Below are 12,325 nucleotides of genomic sequence, written 5' to 3' on the forward strand. Positions count from 1 at the left end.
CTCAACTTACCTGTCAAAATAATAGTGATTCCTTCATGTAGTATTTTATCGATGGCTTCCATTTTTGCAATTTCTTCATTTTCCAATTTTAATAATTCTTCGTTGAATATTGAACACTCACACAGTGTTGGCATTAAGCAAATCACTGACTCATTTTTAGCAATTTCCACGTACACTTTTGCAGCAACTGCATTTTCATTTGGAAAGACATTGCAAAGTAATCGACTCTCTAAAGCTTCTTTCCCTTTTTTTGAAAGAATTCCAATTTTTATATCTTGAAGAATACTTCCATATTCAGCATCATTTGCCTGTCGCATATTTGTTGTCAGGTCTTTGTATTCAAAATTACTCCAAATGTTCACATTACCAACACTGCCAAGAGACTTTCTGGTATCTTCATGGGCAAGTGTTTTAAATACCGGTTGTCCTTTTACCGGTGTCAGTTGCAGTAGATCTCCAAAAACTATGACGTGCTTTCCTCCAAATAACACGTCATACTCTGTTTTAAGAATTTGCTGCATCCTTAAATGCACAAAGGCAAGCATCAAGTTTGAAACCATGCTCACCTCATCAATAATGAGAAGTTTAATTTTCTTCAGCACTCTTGAAACTTCACAACAAGCTTCTCCAGATAGCTTGTGGTATTCCAATTTGTTCTCATGCTCTACTGGCAGCATTAGTAAATGATGTAAAGTAATTCCTTTAATGTTATGTGCTGCCAACCCAGTTGGAGCAGTGACAACACAAGACAAATGCGACTCAGTTGTTTTTTGCAGATAACTTGTAATTACTTTAATTAAGAAACTTTTTCCTGTTCCAGCTTGATCACTCACATACATTCGGATAGGTTGAAATGATGTACATGAGCACTCTCTCTTTTCATGAAGTACTCAATGGTCAATCTGCTCTTTCACTTGCTGATATTTTTGTTTCTGTTCAACATTTAATTGCTCTTCCAACTTTTATAACTGTATTGCATCTTCTTGTGCTTGATACATTGCTGTTTCCACCTCATTCATTGCAATCGCTGCTTCATTTTCAATAATAGGTTGTCCTAATTGATCTTGACTCAGTGTAGCAGAACTTTGACTGTCTTGAGAACTGTCTCTAGCAATCTCAGCTGCAATTGTAGCTTCTGGATCAATTTAATCATTTGACATTTTCACATACTTTGCGAAAGCCCTGCATTGTATGCTATCTTTACAAGCATTAAATGAATCTTCATAGCTGGGAAAATCTCCAAGTAATTCAAGTTCAGAACGCCATGGTTTGAACATTTGCAAAAGGGCTAAATAGTAAAATTCCCTTTTGTCAGCAGTGTCGCAACTCAGTTTTCTGTGATTAATTAAATGTCCTTTCCATTGTTTCACCACACATCCTTCAGAACCAATCACTCCATATTTTCCATTGTTGATGTTCTCTGTAACATTCTGTTTAAAAGTGTAGTTTTGCAGCACTTCATAGAGACACATTTTCTCAAGATGATGACTTTACTTAGGATAGTATGTGTCCAACATTTTTCTTTTCAAAATATCTGTACTTTCAGGGTCATTTTCAGCTAGATATTCAATTTCTTGAACAGATTTCAGTACCCGATTTCGCATTCCTGCAAGACCTAGACTCACCCAAATGATTCTTCTGCTTTAAGAATATAGACTTGCAGATGATAACCGATCTGAATATTCATATGCTCCAATTTCACGATGCGATAACATCTTTAAACTGAAACTGTATAATTTCTTACATAGAGTCTTCCTGTGAGAAATCTCTTCCCACATTTCTTTCAATTCAGTCTTTTCTGATTTAGTAATGTAAGACGTTACATATCGAGCAACAGCAATGGAATTGTCCGCAACATACTGAATATCCATGTTAGCATTCCACATGGATAAAATAACTGGATTGTAGTCATTTATGTATTTTGATCCTTCGCTTCTTCTTAAGTTATATGTGTTTTTCGGAGACTTTCTTGTGATGGTATGTCGTACAGCTGACATAAAACTGTTCACTCTTCCTTTAGGTAATACAGGACGTGGAAATCCAAAACGATATTTGGTATAGAACTTATCCTTTGACTTGTATTTTCGTCGACGGTATTTTCCACACCTATGGCTTTGAAATCGTAAGACTTGTTGTTTTAAATGTTTCTCTTCTCTACTATTTGGAAGAGCACATGTAGTATAATCTTCAATGAAAGACAAAACAGTTTCATCTGAATCTGTTTCAAATTTGGGAGCGTCCTTGATCCATAAGAACATATGTATATGAGGAGCACCTCTTGCTTGATACTCCTTTCTCCAAAAGAAATCCACAACTTTTCCAAGAGGAGGATTCTTTTTATTGCAGATGAAAGACATCATAGCTTCAAATCTATGATTGAAATATCTGCATACATTGACAGGATCCAAAGAGCACAATTCTCCAGGTGTCTTGTATTCAATATTTTTTATATTGGAATTTGCCTCTCGAAGAAATTCAAGTAAATCATCCCAAGCATACTCAGCACAGCTTAGTGTAACAAACCATGTAGGAGTCACCAAGTTCCGTAGCATGCAGGTAGAACCAGGGTTCCTCATGGGTGGGGGGGAGGGTGCTTGGGTCAGGGTTTGGGTGTGGGTGGGAATGGGCGGGGGAGGGCGCAAAAACGAAACAGATCCTCATCTTTGTATTGGTTGCAGACATGTTCTTTTTTCATAATGTTGGATAACTTGGCTAAGAATTGTAAGCTTTTTCTTTTTAGATTTTATGGCTATGAGTGACCTTAGGATTCTCTCCTGGAATGTTAATGGCCTGCGCACCAAGCCTAGGGCAAATAGAATCCTACAATATCTGCGCGATTCTGATGCGCAGGTCATTATTCTACAGGAGACCCATTTGGTAGAGAGCGAGATACTTGCTTTGGTTAAAAATAACAGGTGGATAGATATACCCGTTTGCACCTCCCAGTCGCTTAATGTGAGAGGTGTATCCATTTTCTTTAAGAAAACTATTACCACCAGATTGGTTAGTCAGCTGGTAGACCCAGCTGGTAGATGGGCAATTGCTATGGTAGAGATAGGGGGTCTTCGAATAACACTGGTAGGATATTATGGGCCCAATAGAGATGATCCTTCAGTATTGGAATCTCTATTTTCACAGCTTTTGCACTTCCCTGAACCTATTATCATCGCAGGGGATTTTAACATCGTGCTTGATTACGCTCTGGATAAAACGCCATCGAGTCGACAGCAAGTCCTCTCTAAATCTAGAGCGCTACTACTTAATCTTATGCAGCAATATGGGTACATTGATATTTGGCGGGTAAGGGCAGGTCAGCAAACTGGTTTTTCTTTTCGGAACCTTAAGTATCACCACCAGTCTAGGATCGATTTCTTTTTGACGAGCCGCAATTTGCAAGGCTCCATAAAGAATGTTAGTTATCTCCCTTCCCATCTGTCGGACCATTCTGCAGTAAAGTTAGATCTTGCAGGCATTGTGCAGCTCCCTAACAGATCATGGTCTTTCGATCGCATTTTTCTTTCATCATTGGATGATGTTGCTTATCTAAAATTGGAGACACGTGAATTTATGCAACTTAACATCGCTACTGCATCCACGGACACTGTATGGGATGCGTTTAAATGCTTCCTGCGTGGTTCGATTAAAAACAAGGTCATATTTCGTAGAAAGCAGTATACCCAGGAAGTAGCTTCTATCGAAGCCAATCTTTTATTAGCGCAGGCAGAATTCGATCTTAGTAGTAGTAATAACAATTCTAGCCTTATCTCGGCCAGTAAAGAGAAATTGCTGGTGCTTAAAACACAATTGGCTTCGGTTTTAAGGCAACGCCTGCTTCGCAGATGGGAAGTTAGTAAACTGGCCCAATTTGAATTTGGTGAAGGGGCTGGCAAATTGCTCGCTTGGAAGTCCAGAACTGACCAGGTTCGCAATACAATTTATTCGATTAACTCTGGTTCTGGGTCCTTAACGTCGGATCCAGAAATTAGAACGGCATTTAAAGATTTCTTTCAGGAGATCTATCAAGAGGATAAGGTTATCTCCCCAGAGTATATTAAAGAGTGGCTAAATAATATATCCTTGCCCTCGCTCTCGTCAGATCAAAGAGCATTTTTAGATATGCCAGTTACGAAGGAAGAGGTGGTAGCCGTAATCTGCGGAAGTAAGAGTGGCAAGGCGGCAGGGCCAGATGGCCTACCAGTAGAAATATATAAGCAGCTGGTGGAAGAGATTTCTCCTTTTCTGGTTTTGCTGTTCAACCAAATACTACAGGAAGGGGCACTTCCTCCCAGCTCCTGGAATAACGCCTCTATCACTTTAATACTTAAGCCTGGCAAGCCCCCCTCAGAGTGCGGATCATATCGTCCAATTTCCATTCTTAATGCCGATTATAAAATCTTTGCCGCTCTCTTGGCTATGAGACTGGGTAAGGTTGCCCCTGTCATTCTTCATCCTAACCAGAAGGGTTTTGTAAAGGGTCGCCAGCTATTTGAATTAACCTATGATCTGGTGGGAGCTATTGATATGGCTACTGCTAACTCTTTACCATTTGCAATCCTCACGTTGGACGCTACCAAGGCATTCGACAGAGTCAACTGGATGTACCTGTCGGGAGCCTTGGCCAAGTTCAACGTGGGTGAAGGTTTTTGCAGAGCCATACGACTCTTATATCAATGTCCATCGGCATCTGTTTTGGTTAATGGGGGCCTATCCGAGTCCTTTAAAATCACAAGAGGAACGCGGCAGGGCTGCCCTCTTTCTCCCTTGCTTTTCGATCTGTATATTGAGCCCTTCGCTCAGTTATTACGGGATAATGATACCATCAAGCCCTTTAAGTTCAAAGCATGGGAGAGGAAGGTGGCCCTGTATGCGGACGACGTTATGATCTTAACATCAGATATCAATACTGCCTTTCCCACTGCCATTAAGCTAGCCCTTGAATTTGGGAATGTTTCGGGGTACGAGGTGAATGCCTCAAAAACCGAAATTATGGTTTGGAATACTGATATGACTGGAGTCACCGTACCATTTAGCACAAGCTTGAGATATTTGGGGCTAAGAATTGTTAAAGACATCAATTTAATTGCGTCTACTAATCTATCTGTGGTTGCTAAGGAATGTCGGAAACTAATGGATGCTTGGGGACACCTCTCCCTGTCAGTTCTGGGACGTGCAAATCTGGTCAAAATGTCCATACTGCCAAAATTCACGTTTTTATTTAATACTATTCCACTATATTTCGATAAACTTTCTTTGTCCAAGTTACAGGCCAACATTAGTTCTTTCATTTGGAAAAAAAAGAATGTTAGGATTGCATGGAAAAAAATAAGGCGGCGTCGTGAGAAGGGGGGACTAGCAGGACCTGATCTACAGATTTACGCATGGGCTTTCCAGTTATCCCATGCCCGTATGCTTTTAAAAATGCCATCTGATCAGGGGATAGGGACAATGTTTTCCACTATGTTGGAGGTGGAAGGAATTGGGCAGTCCGGTTTTTTATTTAAGTTTGGTGATCCCAAGTACTTTAAGAAGGTTAAACTCAAGGTGTTACAGAGTTTTGCCAAAACTTGGTTTAACATCAGATCATCGATTAATTTGGGATACTATTCAGATAGAGCACCCATTTGGGATTTACCGGTGCCCCCGGCCTGGTCGAAGGATGTACTATCAGCCCCTTTGAAAGAGGCAGGCATATCAGTTTGGGGGCACCTGTTTACTGATGGGGTGTTGCTTCCTTGGGAATTCTTGAGCAATAAAATAGGTCCCAATTTTTCTAGATTTAAATTTCTTCAAATATCAAGCTGGGCACAGGCTCTTCATAGTCAAAATCCTCGTTGTAAGAATTTGCCTGTTGGGGGCAGTAGTCAACTGGTATCTCTTCTAATGGACAAACCACCTGTCTTAAAGGAGATCTCCCTGTGGTATAACTCAATACTTGAGGAACTTGACGGGGAATTTAATCTACCTGAACAACTCTGGGGCTCTGTGATATCTAGCTGCAATCTGCATGATCTTTGGATAAAATCCTGCACAGTTATGTGGGACGTAGTTAAGCCAGCTTGGCTTAGAAGAAATCACTTATTTACTATACATAGGGCATACTACTCCCCACAGAGGCTGTCTAAGTTTTCTGGAGCCGCTCAGGTGTCTTGTCCCCGATGTGGTCTTATATCCGCTTCTGACCCCCACATGTTTTTTGAATGCCCCCAATTGTCATCTTACTGGGACGCTATTGGCAAGAATCTTACATCTTCTCTGGGTTTTTCAGTTATTATAGATCTTAAGCTAGTAGTCTTTGGTATTCTGGACTCGGTTCAGACTCCAGTCAATAATCTTATCTTTTACTGTATGTTGGCAGCACGTAGGGAAATTTGCAAGCGTTGGAAAGAAGCTGATCCCCCTACTTTATCTGACTGGTGTTCATCAATTTTCCAAATCTCGAAACTTGATTTGGCCAGGTCTGGAAATCCTAGGAAAAGAGCTTTCTGGCTGTTGCTAGATTGGATTGTGTAAGTAGCGGGGTTTTTTTTTTTTTTTTTTTTTTTTTCTTCCCCCAGTCCTATGATTATCTTGCCATGACACGTTTTGCTGCTTTACGTAGCTCATACCTGCCCAAATGGTCAGTTCTGGCTGTATTGGCAGTTGCCGGCTTAACATCTTGGCTCCGGGCTGTATATGTATGTTTGGCAATTGCACAAGGGTTGGGCCCTCCTTGGTCAGCAGCCATCCCTTACCAGTTTTATCACTGAGTCTGCTTGCCTTCTATCTCACAAGCCCGTTTTGTCTTGTTTGTTCAGCTAGGTCTTTGCAGTCATGACATAGATGAGGACAAAAAAAAAAAAAAAAAAAAAAACAGTTTCATCTGAATCTGTTCCAAATTTCGGGGCGTCCTTGATCCATAACAACATATGTATATGAGGAGCACCTCTTGCTTGATACTCCTTTCTCCAAAACAAAATCCACAACTTCTCCAAGAGGAGGATTATTTTTATTGCAGATGAAAGACATCATAGCTTCAAATCTATGATTGAAATATCTGCATACATTGACAGGATCCAAAGAGCACAATTCTCCAGGTGTCTTGTATTCAATATTTTTTATATTGGAATTTGCCTCTCGAAGAAATTCAAGTAAATCATCCCAAGCATACTCAGCACAGCTTAGTGTAACAAACCATGTAGGAGTCACCAAGTTCCGTAGCATGCATTTCAGTTCTCCATGTCGACGGTACCAATATTTATTAGTCCAACTCTGACATGCCATCAGATTAATCAACTGAGATTCTAAATGATCATCTCTCTGATGCACTTTATCCATAAAATCCTTTGCAGTTACATTTTGAAGATGCATTTTTTTTAGATAGACTCGAGCTCTTGAGGCGGAAGCCGTGAGCGTTCTTAGCCAATTTTAAAAATTATTTTCATTTTACTCTGTTGCACTTGACAATCATCTGTACCTACTTGCTGTCGCGCAGTGGATTTGGCGCTGCCGCAGCCCCCAGAACCACCAACTTCTCCCTACCGCCATCTCGGCGAGGACGGAGGCCACGCCCCTTTCTGAGGCCACGCCCCCCGACGCCGCCCTACAAATAGCGCTGATTACAAGCGCCGCGCATTGAGATAGGCTCGAGCTCTTGAGGCGGAAGCCGAGAGCGTTCTTAGCCAATTTAAAAAATTTTACTCTTGTAATTACTTTCAGTTTACTCTGTTGCACTTGACAATCATCTGTACCTACTTGCTGTCGCGCAGTGGATTTGGTGCTGCCGCGGCCCCCAGAACCACCAACTTCTCCCTACCGCCATCTCGGCGAGGATGGAGGCCACGCCCCTTTCTGAGGCCACGCCCCCGACGCCGCCCCTCCACACTTATAAATAATGTGCATCTTTCGGACGCGCAGCAGACGAGGGCAGCGGGCGCGCCGTCAGCACGCCGAAGGCGCGCCAAAGGTAAGCCCGTCTGTGCCCATCCGCGCCACGCCGGGCACTAGGGCACGCCACGCTGGCCACCCCATCTCATACACCTCTCAATCCCTCAAAGAGCTACAGCATCTTGCCCCCCCCGCTGTCTCCTAACACCAACCGCCGTATACACACAGCCGGCCTTATGCGCCCCGCTCTACACCCTCCATGCGGACGCACACCTCCAGTCAACCTGTCTAGGAACGCTACTTCCATCAGGGTGTCATATTTGAACACCCGCTCTCTAGTAAAGCACTATGAAGATATTTTCATCTTGTTGACTGACAACAGCCCGACATACTCCTGCTCACGGAAACATGGTTAACGTCAGAGTCCCTCCCAGATATTTTGGCGGCCCTCCCCCCTGACTACTATATTCTCCATGCCGATCGCCCCGGTGACCGGCCCGGTGGTGGGGTGGCAGCCATCATATCTAAGCGCCTGAATTCTTTCTCCTCTCTTTCCCTCCCACTTCCTGAGGTGGATAATTTACTTATTAGCCTGGAAACTGCCACCGTTGTCCTCACCTTCCTCCTTTTATACCGGCCTCCACATCCTATGCCATCCTTTTCTACCATCTTGAGCGAACAACTGTCCAATCTACTAACGCAGCACTCCAGTTTCGCCCTCTTCGGCGACCTAAACTATTGGTTCAATGACACTAACGCCGGTCTCCATGCTATAGAGCTCTTTGAGACTCTTAGTAGTCTGAACCTCAACCAACAGGTCACCCAACCCACCCACACTAAGGGCCACATCCTGGACCAGATCTGGACCAGCAATCTGGCTCTGTCCCTGCCAGCAATATCCCCCTGTGTCTGGTCAGACCACTACTTAGTAGACACCACCATCACTGTCGTCTGCCGGACCCCTGCTCCTTTGATGGCTGGCGGCTCCTCACGAAAATGGTGTACATATGACTCCCAGGGCTTCCTCACAACCCTGGCCGACACCCGTCCAGTTTTCAACCCCTCTGATAACATCGAAGGAACAGAATACGACATTGGATCCTGGCTGAAGTCGGCCAGCGACCTCTTTGCCCCCTTGATCAAATTCCCCCCCACTAGGCATCACAACTCCCACAGGTGGTTCTCTGATGACCTTAAGCAACACAAATTAAAAACGCGCCAGCTGGAACGTATTTGGAGACGCAATTATTCCAACTTAGCCAGGTTGTCTTATATGACTGCACGCAGAGAATACAAAACTGTCATTACTCTAGCCAAAACGGAACACTTCTCCAACAGGATCTCGTCAGCAGTCAACAAATCAAAGGAGGTGTTCAAAGTCATGAATGAACTTACTACTGAAGACAGAACCCTCCCAGCCCAGACCCCTACTCAAGAGGCATGTGACACCCTCAACCTCCTTTTTGTGGAAAAGATTGCTAAAATCAAAAACTCTATACCTCCCCTACCCCAGCCATACCCATCGGACACTTCCTCTGACAATCCCTCTACCCTTTCTACTTTCCCCGCCCTGAACCCTATTTCATTAGCGGAACTCGCCACTCGCGTGAAATCTGGCTCTCCTAATGACAGCTGTCCGCCATCTGTCTTGCGGAGTATCTGCCTCAATCTACCCGACTGTATTCTACCCCTGCTGAATGGCTCACTCAGCAGTGGCATCGTCCCTAGCTCTCTTAAGGAGGCCATCCTTGTGCCCCTCCTCAAGAAACCTGGTGCCGACCCCGCACAACCGTCAAATTATCGCCGCATCTCCCTCCTTCACTACTTTTCAAAATTAATGGAGGCCCACGTCACCCGATGTCTGTCAAATTTTATTGAATCCTCTTGTCACCTTGAGCCCAATCAAGCCGGCTTCAGGCCTGCCCACTCTACTGAGGCTGTCATCTTGGCAGTCCTGGACACACTCAGGAGCAATGCGGATGCAGGGTCTCCCCAAGCCCTCGTACTCCTGGACCTGTCGGCCGCGTTCGACACGGTGGACCACAACATCCTTCTCCACCGTGTCGGACAGGCAGGCATCCAGGGTTCCGCTCTTAAGTGGGTCGAGTCCTTCCTGACTGGTAGAACACAGGCTGTCCGCCTGGGCCCCTACACTGCAACAAAAACCCCCACGACCTGCAGAGTCCCCCAGGGCTCCTCCCTCTCACCGCTCCTGTTCAACCTTTATCTCCGGCCCTTGATTCACTCTCTCCAGAAATGGGAAATCATTGTCTACAACTACGCCGACGATTTACAGATTGTCCTTCCGCTCAATTCTTCCCATGCCATCAAAACATTTCACACAGTTATGATCCACATCCAACATTGGATGAACCAGAATCAACTGAAGCTAAACCCCGGGAAAACCGAGCTCCTCCTTCCTGGACTCAGTCATGCTCATTGGGGCCCGCAGTTCTGGCCCTCGGAGCTCGCACCCCCCCCAGTCCTGGTCAAATCAGTGAAGAGTCTGGGAGTGATTATCGACACCGAACTGTCCCTCAAAGCCCAAGTGGGTGCGGTAATCTCATCTTGTATGTACCAGCTCCGGAAGATTCGCAAAGTTCGCCACCTACTTCCGCTCGCCGCACTTACCCAAGTTGTCATCTCACTTGTGATTTCCCGTTTGGACTTCTCCAACTACGGTCTCCCACAATCTCTGCTACACCGCCTTCAGGTAGTTCAGAACCAAGCGGCCCGACTCATTCACAAAACCCCCAGATGGCAATCGGCCAAACCCTTACTTCACAGACTGCACTGGCTACCAATAGGCCAAAGGGCAGCTTTCAAGGTGGCCTGCCTTACATTCAAAGCCCCCCACTGTTACGGCCCCGCGTTTCTCAAATCCTTAAGTACTATTCATCGTCCAACGCGCAACCTCCGATCAGCTCACCGTCATCTACTAGTCACCCCCAAAGCTAAAACCAAGAAATTCGGTGGTCGCCGATTCTTCCACCTCGCTCCCGGGCTTTGGAATCTCCTCCCTCTCTCCATCAAATCCACCCCTTCTCTCCTGAACTTCAGGAAATCACTAAAAACCCACCTCTTCCCTCCCCTTGGTTAAAACCGCGCCACTCACGCTTTCTCCCTCACTCACTCTGTCTTAAAGCGCCAGGAAGCCTTTGGTGTCAGCGCGCTCTATAAATTGCACTTAAGATAAGATAAGATTCCAGTTTTTAAAATGTGATTTACTGCATATGAAAGTCCAGACAAGTCACTTTCAAACAGAAGATGAAACATATAAGGAATACATTGTCGAAATCTTTGATCTTCTGCATATAATCTTGTTGTCCGATATTCAGATGCAGGAATCTGCACAGGACGTTCATCATATCGTCCACCTTTTCCTGTTGGAAACAACTGCGGGAAACATCGAGCTTCCAAGCTCTCTCTTTCCATACACTCACAGGACTTCCTGTTGCTTTTTTCATTTGAAACAACTCAATTGTATTCCCCATCACCTCTTTGGAATGAAGTGGATGTACACTGTAATGTTCAAAGATCTCTTCACATCTGGACATGTTCACTTTTTCAATTTGTCCACTTAATGTTTCACTATCTTCTGCTAAATCTATTTCTTCTTCTCCAAACAACACATTTCTATAGTACTCATTATTTTTTATATCCACTAACTCTTGCCAGATTTTCTTATTCTTAGTAGGAACACCATTAACTAGAATGACGAGTGGCTCATTTTCTGCATGATCTACACCAATAGTTTCAACATTTTTCCTTAAATCTAATGGTAAATACACAACTCTTCTTTTCAATCCTCTTTGCAACTCTGATGGAGGTAATTTACTTGTTTTGGGCTCCATACAAACAATAGCCTGAAACTGGTGAACACATTGAATCAGAATAGATTCATACGTATTTAAATCTATCAGCTCTGGAGGAATAGCAACCAACTCTAGATTATTGTGAACAGCTCTAGCAGGCATTTTATTCTCATCTATTTTATTATAACAATATTTTCAAATACGCTGCTCACATCCCAAATCAAAACAATCCTCTACCAACAAATAAGTTGCAAATTCCATCCACTTATCATTATCTTCTCTTTCACTTTTTAAATACAGATTGACACCCCTAGTCTGATTTTTATAGTGACTTCGCCGACAACAAATACAAGAAACATTTGGTCTTTCACCTGAAATTACCTTAAACTTTGTGATTTCATCCTCAAATTTTTCTGTAATTATGGGTTGTACATTGTCTTCAACATTTTGTGCTACTAATGTGTCAGTTTCTTCACTCTCTTGCTGAGGCCCAAAGTAACAAAACTCAATATCCTCACAGACCTGCTTCACATCTGAAACTGACCCACGCAAAAGAGCACTGTTTAACTCACTTAACTTTAGTGCTGGACTTTTTGCATAATACAACCTTCTCACAAACGTCCGCATTTGAGTATGATATACTACCA

This window comes from Triturus cristatus, chromosome 8 (assembly GCF_964204655.1).
Source record: "Triturus cristatus chromosome 8, aTriCri1.1, whole genome shotgun sequence".
In the NCBI taxonomy this organism is placed as follows: Eukaryota; Metazoa; Chordata; class Amphibia; order Caudata; family Salamandridae; genus Triturus; species Triturus cristatus.